The sequence below is a fragment of the Gossypium arboreum genome, chromosome 3 (genome assembly GCF_025698485.1).
Source record: "Gossypium arboreum isolate Shixiya-1 chromosome 3, ASM2569848v2, whole genome shotgun sequence".
NCBI lineage: Eukaryota > Viridiplantae > Streptophyta > Magnoliopsida > Malvales > Malvaceae > Gossypium > Gossypium arboreum.
Window position 1 is genome coordinate 111185892 of NC_069072.1, and position 8306 is coordinate 111194197.

Here is an 8306-nt window from a genome sequence, read left to right on the forward strand (position 1 = left end):
TGTGCTAATATGTTATAAACAATACATGTATTTGGCTTGATTTTAATGACTTGAATTGGTATGGAAATGTGTTAAAATGTTAATTTAGGTACAAGGCAAAATTTGGGTGAGAAATAAGGCTTGGAAATGGCCTAATTTTGTCTACAAGGGTAGGCACACGGGTGTGTGTCTCAACCGTGTGTAACACACGATCATATGCACGGGTGTGTGGTTTGACCGCCTGTCCACTGCATCTTAAAAATTTAGAAATAGAATGCTCAAAATTGGTCACACGGGCAGAGAGACAGGCATGTGTCTCAGCCGTGTGAAACACATAGAACATCACACGAGTGCGTGTCTTGGCCGTGTGAATCCTGCACCTAATTTTTGAAAATTAAATTGTCCACACGGCCTAGCACACGGGCGTGTGACTGGCCGTGTGACCCAAGTTAGAGAGGTACTGTAACACCCCAAACCCGGCCCAGACGTTATGGCCGAATCTGACGTGCCACATTGGAGTTGAAACCCACGTTCCGTTTTAGTGTTTTAAAACCATACATTTTATTGAGTTAACAAAGTGTATGGAAGCTGGGCACCAGGTAGGTATCCGAGACAGAGGAGGTGAGCCATGAAGGCTGCTCAAGTACCAAGCTCTTTAATTGGATCCAATCCTAGACATGCCCACAACCATAGCCACACTTTGTTATATCGAGTTTAAATTTGTTTAAGTGGACGTCTTTGATAAATCGATTAATCGTGGTGTTGAGATATTTTGAAAACAAGTATCATTTTGAAAACACGTCCTAAGTCTAGCCCATTTGAATAATTATTAACCAATTTTTAAAGTTATTAAAATTAAAATAATTCCGAAAAGAAATAAAAGGAAAGTTAAAATTGGCCTTATTACAACCCAAAAATAAATAATAATTAAAGGAAATTAAATGAAAACCAACACTTATTTAAAAGTCCAAAGACAATCACCGTGGCCACTCTGAATCCCCTCCGGCCCAAGTCCCCACATCAAGGCTCACCTGCAAGGTTAAGGAAAGGGGGGTGAGTTTGGAAACTCAGTGTGCAACAAGCCCCTTTCAGAGCCCAAAACAATAACGGCTGTTGGGTCTAAGCCCAAATCCAATCTCAATCATGCTTTGGTCAGTAGCCCTTTTCATATTTCATATTTCATATCTTGGTCAAGCCTTTTCATATTTCATATTCTTGGGTCAAGCCTTTTGATTTCATATTCTTGGTCAAGCCTTTATCAGAAAGCAGTATGGCCCTTAGGCCCATTTCAATGTCACATATAATTTCAATGAAAGAATGCAACCCATTTGGGGAGACTACTCAACCCACCATCCGCTACTCTCCACCGTACCAACCAACACACCATGTGGGATTAACTCGACCCACCCCGCCAAACTCTCCATCGGCAAAGATAGTGCTTTATCATATAACCGAGGCCTAGCCTCTTTTAATAACTAGGGCAAAAGCCCTTTCAATAACTGGGGCATAAGCCCTTTTATAACTGGGGCATAAGCCCTTTTGATAACTGGGGCATAAGCCCTTTTGATAACTGGGGCATAAGCCCTTTTTCACTTCCTCCATCCATATAAAAACCCAACCCAATGCATTTATGATTACCTCATGTGCATATCATACATATCATGTGCATAGCATACATTTCATGTGCATATCATACATACCATATTTATCAAAATCCCATGTATTAAAATCATACATAAACCCTAGGGGTATAATGGTCATTTTTACCTAGGGCAAACGGTCATTTTCATATTATAAGGGTAATCTCGTAATTTTACCAAAATTAGGGTTTCCATGTTCATTAACGATTACTAACAATCCATGGGTGCAAAAAAGTGATTCGGCCCATTTTTAGCGAAATCGAGTTATTAGGCCTAAAACCCTAATGGGCCCTACTTAGCCAATTCGTGCGTCTAGGCCCACTTAGCCTATATTCCATAACGGTTTTAACAGTCTTATCATGCAATTTAACAGATTGCTTTTCTACCAATTTACCCAAATGGGCCCGAAAGCCCAATGGGCCCCACTTGACCCTCGAGGCCCAACTTACCAAGAACGCCAAAATCACATTCTTACCGTTTCCATCGTTCTCGATCACCGCCTCATCGATTCTAACTAACTAGTGGCGCCGCTTGCTCACAAGTCCTCGAGATGCCGTAATTTTGGCATTTCGACTTTTAAACATTTTATCGCTTTAAGTTATGAAAGGGTTCGTTACACACCGATTTACGATATTCCTTGACGAGATCTCCTATGCGATTTCTCCTATAATCAACCACTTATAGATTAAACCATGTTAATATTAAACCAAATCGAAAACTACCTATTATCATCACTTACATTCGCCACCATCCACAATGGCCCTTGGTTCATACCTTTGCAAGTTGATGACTAGATTTAGTCACTCCGATGATCCAAGCTTTTCACACACTCCTCGATCGGTAGCCTTTAATCCTCACTAGCACCAACAAACCAAATAACACCAAAAACCTTTTAGCCTTAGTCGACGTAGAGGGTTTTCACTTTTCTTAAACCACAAGATATGAATGGAAAGAAGGTTCAATACTTACCAAGAGATCTACTCATTGAAGAACGTTCCAAATACCTTCCTACCCCATATCCGTTAGAATCCAACTTAAACGCGAGAAAATAGATCTAAATATTAATTCTCGAATCACTAAAATATGAAGCTTTCGCAAAGAAATATTAATCTAAGCTATTACGAGGGTTAGTACACACCATTACGGGTTGAAGTTGAAACGCTTCCAAAATCAATCGCCTATGATAACCACCACCGTCACTCAAACTTAACTAATCCAATATCAATATATGTAAATCCTAAGCACATCACCATACGGAACATAAGGGCATATTCGTCATTTTACCATACAGGGTATTACGGTCACTTTACCCTACAGGGCTTTACGGTATTTTTTACCTTTTAGGGGTATTTTAGTCATTTCATCCTACAAGGGTGTTTTGGTAAATCAACAAACCAAAGGTATTTCAAGAATTTTGTAAACCAATGGTACTTCTATAATTTTTAAAAAGTCAAGGGTATTTCAGAACTTTGTAAATCGTGGTATTTTGGTAATTTTACAAATTGAGGGTATTTCAATAATTTTGTAAATCGAGGTAAAACAAGAATTACGTAAATCAAGGGTAAAACAAGAATTTATAAATCGAGGGTAAAACAGTAATTACGTAAATCGAGGGTAAAACGATAATTCTATAAGTCGAGGGTAAAACGATAATTATGTAAATCAGGTAAAAGCGGTAATTATGTAAATTAGGGTAAAACGATAATTCTATAAATCGAGGGTAAAATAGTAATTACAGAACCGAGGGTAAAATGGTAATTCTATAAATCGAGGGTAAAACGGTAATTTTACAAATCGAGGGTAAAACGGTAATTCTGTAAATCGAGGGTAAAACGATAATTCTATAAGTCGAGGGTAAAACGATAATTATGTAAATTAGGGGTAAAACGGTAATTATGTAAATTAGGGGTAAAACGATAATTCTATAAATCGAGGGTAAAATAGTAATTCTGTAAACTGAGGGTAAAATGGTAATTCTATAAATCGAGGGTAAAACGGTAATTCTATAAATCGAGGGTAAAACGGTAATTCTGTAAATCAAGGGTAAAACGATAATTCTATAAGTCGAGGGTAAAACGATAATTATGTAAATCAGGGGTAAAACGGTAATTATGTAAATTAGGGGTAAAACGATAATTCTATAAATCGAGGGTAAAATAGTAATTCTGTAAACTGAGGGTAAAATGGTAATTCTATAAATCGAGGGTAAAACGGTAATTTTACAAATCGAGGGTAAAACAGTAATTCTATAAATCGAGGGTACTTTGGTAATTTTACAAGTCGAGGTATTTCAATAATTTTACCGGGTCGAGGGTATTTCAAAGAATTTCACAAATTAGGGGTATTTTGGTAATTTTACAAACTAGGGGTATTTTGATAATTTTACAAACTAAGGGTATTTTGGTAATTTTACAAACTAGGGTATTTTGGTAATTTTATAAACCAAGGGTATTTTAGTAATTTTACAAAGCGTGGTATTTTGGTAATTTTGTAAACCAAAGTATTTTAAACATGGATAACAATACTAATGGCTCTAAAGCCCATTCTCTACCAAATGGGCCCACACGCTCGATGTGGCCCTTTTAGCCCAAATCTAGCCACAAATATTAGATTCACCTAGCCTAGCCCAAATTTACTACACAATCAAACAACTTATCCAATTGGGCTTGTAGGCCCATTAGGCCCACATGACCCCTTTCGACCCATCGCGCCCAAGTAGCCATCCTACGCCTAGAGTAGTAAGAAATACACACCGATAGGAGACTGGAGTTAATCCACACTCCGAGCACTCTTAGCCGACGCCCAACCCAAACGAAAGCACGCCATACAAATGAAAGGGATCACCAAGAAAGGTACATTTACTCTCTTCATGGTTCCTCTATTTAAAGCCGACTTCACAACCACTCTTATGTTAGCTTCCGATGTGGGATCCTCCAACATTAGAGTTTAAATTCAACACCAACTCTTGCCGCCTGTTAGCAAAATAAATGCTCCTTGCTTGCCATGGGATTCGAACCTATGCCTCCCTTAAATGCTCCACACGCCACTTGCCACTAAGCCACAAGGCTTTTTGTGTCATATTTTATCCCCAATTAATTATAAGGTCTAAAGGCCAAAGTCCGTGTTCCCTTTAAAAAAACAAAATAAATTGCAAGAGCCAAGGCTTGAACCCAGCTCCCATACAACCTTAATGACACCACAACCACTAGACTACAAGCTTCCTTGTGTCATTTATTTAACACAATAATTTAAAACCCTCATCCAAGCATCCAGTTTTTTTTCACTTTATACCAAAATTTTGCTAAAGCCCAAGTTTGAACCCAAGATTTCTCCAACACTTCTCAAAGCCATTAACCACTAATAGCAAACATTTAATTATTTCATTTCATTGCACAATTAAATACCTATATACAACCTCCTTACGGACCCCCACTCAAGGCCCAATACTTAGGCCCAAATTAGGGGTGTTACAATTATACTCCCTTAAAGAAATTTCGTCCTCGAAATTTCCAACTATCAACTAATCAGTATTACTCAAGTCAAACCTCTATGCTTCCGCCACGCACTCTAATTAAAAATAATTTTAGTATGACCTGAACATCTAATTACCAAAGTAAAGAAACATTTATCAAGCACGCATACAATTCGTAACACATATTTAAATAAAATAAACTTGGCGATCCCGAGCTCGATGCTCCTTGGACCCACATCTAAGACATGCCTGTCTTCCTATGGCATTCACCGGATGACGTCCGTTGTAGTCTTTGCAGATTGGATAGTTTGGTCGTGCCTTAACATGTTTCACGTAATCCAGGCTTGGTTTTCTAAGAACTAGAATCCTTCCTTTTCTTACACTCCATGCACCCCGCTTGAAGCGTTTCCCTAATTTCCTTAAGTTTGGTATCCAATACTTCCTCTACCACTTTCCTTACTAACTCGCCGGTGCCTCAAAGACCAAGCTCCGAAGTTACCGCAACCAAGTTGGTAGACTTTGCTTACCCTCGAATCCATATCAATACTCTACATTACCAAGACACATATCAATTAACTACAAAGATCTCAAAAATTTTACTATTTATTCATATGTCTTATGCGAGATAGTATTTTAAAGTTTCTATTTTCACGTAATCATAGCCTAGCTACGCCCCTCAGATTCTAGAGTTTTAGGGTTGCCCTAGTTATAATGTCATGATATGGTCTCAGTTCTATCTACAAGAATATCTTAATACAAAGGTAATATGAGGAACAGAAATACTTACAGACTTGGTGTCAGAGATTCAGTGTGCCACTTCTTCGGTTACCAAATTTCAAAAACCCAAAAAAATTTAAACCATTTTAACATGTATACTCTGTAAAACATTTTTAAAATGAACTTTTCAAAAACCATTTCCAAAAATACCCTTCTTAGGCCTAAATTTTGAAAAATTTTCGGACCAGATCCACAGCCGAGTTGTTGCAACTTAGCTCTAATACCACTAAATGTAACACCCCAAACCCAAATTTTGACGTTATGGCGAATCGACGTGCCACATTGGAGTTGAAACCCACGTTCCGTTTTAGTGTTTTAAAACCATACATTTTATTGAGTTAACAAAGTGTATGGAAGCTGGGCACCGTGTAGGTATCCGAGACAGGAGGAGGTGAGCCATGAAGGTCGCTAAGTACCAAGCTCTTTAATTGGATCCAATCCTAGACATGCCCACAACCATAGCCACACTTTGTTATATCGAGTTTAAATTTGTTTAAGTGGACGTCTTTGATAAATCGATTAATCGTGGTTTTGAGATATTTTGAAAACAAGTATCATTTTGAAAACACGCCCTAAGTCTAGCCCATTTGAATAATTATTAACCAATTTTTAAAGTTATTAAAATTAAAATAATTCGAAAAGAAATAAAAGGAAAGTTAAAATTGGCCTTATTACAACCTAAAAATAAATAATAATTAAAGGAAATTAAATGAAAACCAACACTTATTTAAAAGTCCAAAGACAATCACCGTGGCCACTCAATCCCTCCGCCCAAGTCCCCACATCAAGGCTCACCGCAAGGTTAAGGAAAGGGGTGAGTTTGGAAACTCATGTGCAACAAGCCCTTTCAGAGCCCAAAACAATAACGACTGTTAGGTCTAAGCCCAAATCCAATCTCAATCATGCCTTTGGTCAGTAGCCCTTTTCATATTTCATATTTCATAATATGGTCAAGCCTTTTCATATTTCATATTCTCGGGCGAAGCCTTTTCATATTTCATATTATCGGGTCAAGCCTTTATCAGAAACAGTATGGCCCTTAGGCCCATTTCAATGTCACATATAATTTCAATGAAAGAATGCAACCCATTTGGGAGACTACTCAACCCACCATCCGCTACTCTCCACCGTACCAACCAACACACCATGTGGGATTAACTCGACCCACCCCGCCAAACTCTCCACTTGGCAAAGATAGTGCTTTATCATATAACCGAGGCCTAGCCTCTTTTTAATAACAGGGCAAAAGCCCTTTCAATAACTGGGGCATAAGCCCTTTTATAACTGGGGCATAAGCCCTTTTGATAACTGGGGCATAAGCCCTTTTGATAACTGGGGCATAAGCCCTTTTTCACTTCCTCCATCCATATAAAAACCCAACCCAATGCATTTATGATTACCTCATGTGCATATCATACATATCATGTGCATAGCATACATTTCATGTGCATATCATACATACCATATTTATCAAAATCCCATGTATTAAAATCATACATAAACCCTAGGGGTATAATGGTCATTTTTACCTAGGGGCAAAACGGTTATTTTCATATTATAAGGGTAATCTCGTAATTTTACCAAAAATTAGGGTTTCCATGTTCATTAACGATTACTAACAATCCATGGGTGCAAACAGTGATTCTGGCCCATTTTTAGCGAAATCGAGTTATTGGGCCTAAAACCCCTAATGGGCCCTACTTAGCCAATTCTGTCGTCTAGGCCCACTTAGCCTATATTCCATCACAGTTTTAACAGTCTTATCATGCAATTTAACAGATTTCCGTTTTCTACCAATTTTACCCAAATGGGCCCGAAAGCCCAATGGGCCCCACTTCGGCCCCTCGAGGCCCAACTTACCAAGAACGCCAAAAATCACATTCTTACCGTTTCCATCGTTCTCGATCACCGTCTCATCGATTCTAACTAACTAGTGAGCGTCGCTTGCTCACAAGTCCTCGATATGCCAGAATTTTGGCATTTCGGCTTTTCGGCATTTTATCGCTTTAAGTTATGAAAGGGTTCGTTACACACCTGATTTGCGATATTCCTTGACGAGATCTCCTATGCGATTTCTCCTATAATCAACCACTTATAGATTAAACCATGTTAATATTAAACCAAATCGAAAACTACCTATTATCATCACTTACACATTCTACCGCCATCCACAATGGCCCTTGGTTCATACCTTTGCGAAGTTGATGACTAGATTTAGTCACTCCGATGATCCAAGCTTTTCACACACTCCTCGATCGGTAGCCTTTAATCCTCACTAGCACCAACAAACCAAATAACACCAAAAACCTTTTAGCCTTAGTCGACGAGAGGGTTTTCACTTTTCTTAAACCACAAGATACAAATGGAAAGAAGGTTCGAATACTTACCAAGAGATCTACTCATTGAAGAACGTTCCAAATACCTTCCTACCCAATATC

The 8306-nt window shown here is 38.3% G+C and overlaps 1 long non-coding RNA gene across 1 annotated transcript; it reads right to left on the reverse strand.

Moving 5' to 3' along the window:
* Positions 1-805: 805 nt before the first annotated feature.
* LOC128290115 (uncharacterized) lies at positions 806-7948 on the reverse strand. The gene is made up of 2 exons (XR_008279758.1): positions 7903-7948; positions 806-1010 (listed from the first exon to the last, which is right to left on the reverse strand). It is a non-coding gene; the product is annotated as an uncharacterized LOC128290115 (long non-coding RNA).
* Positions 7949-8306: the final 358 nt, after the last annotated feature.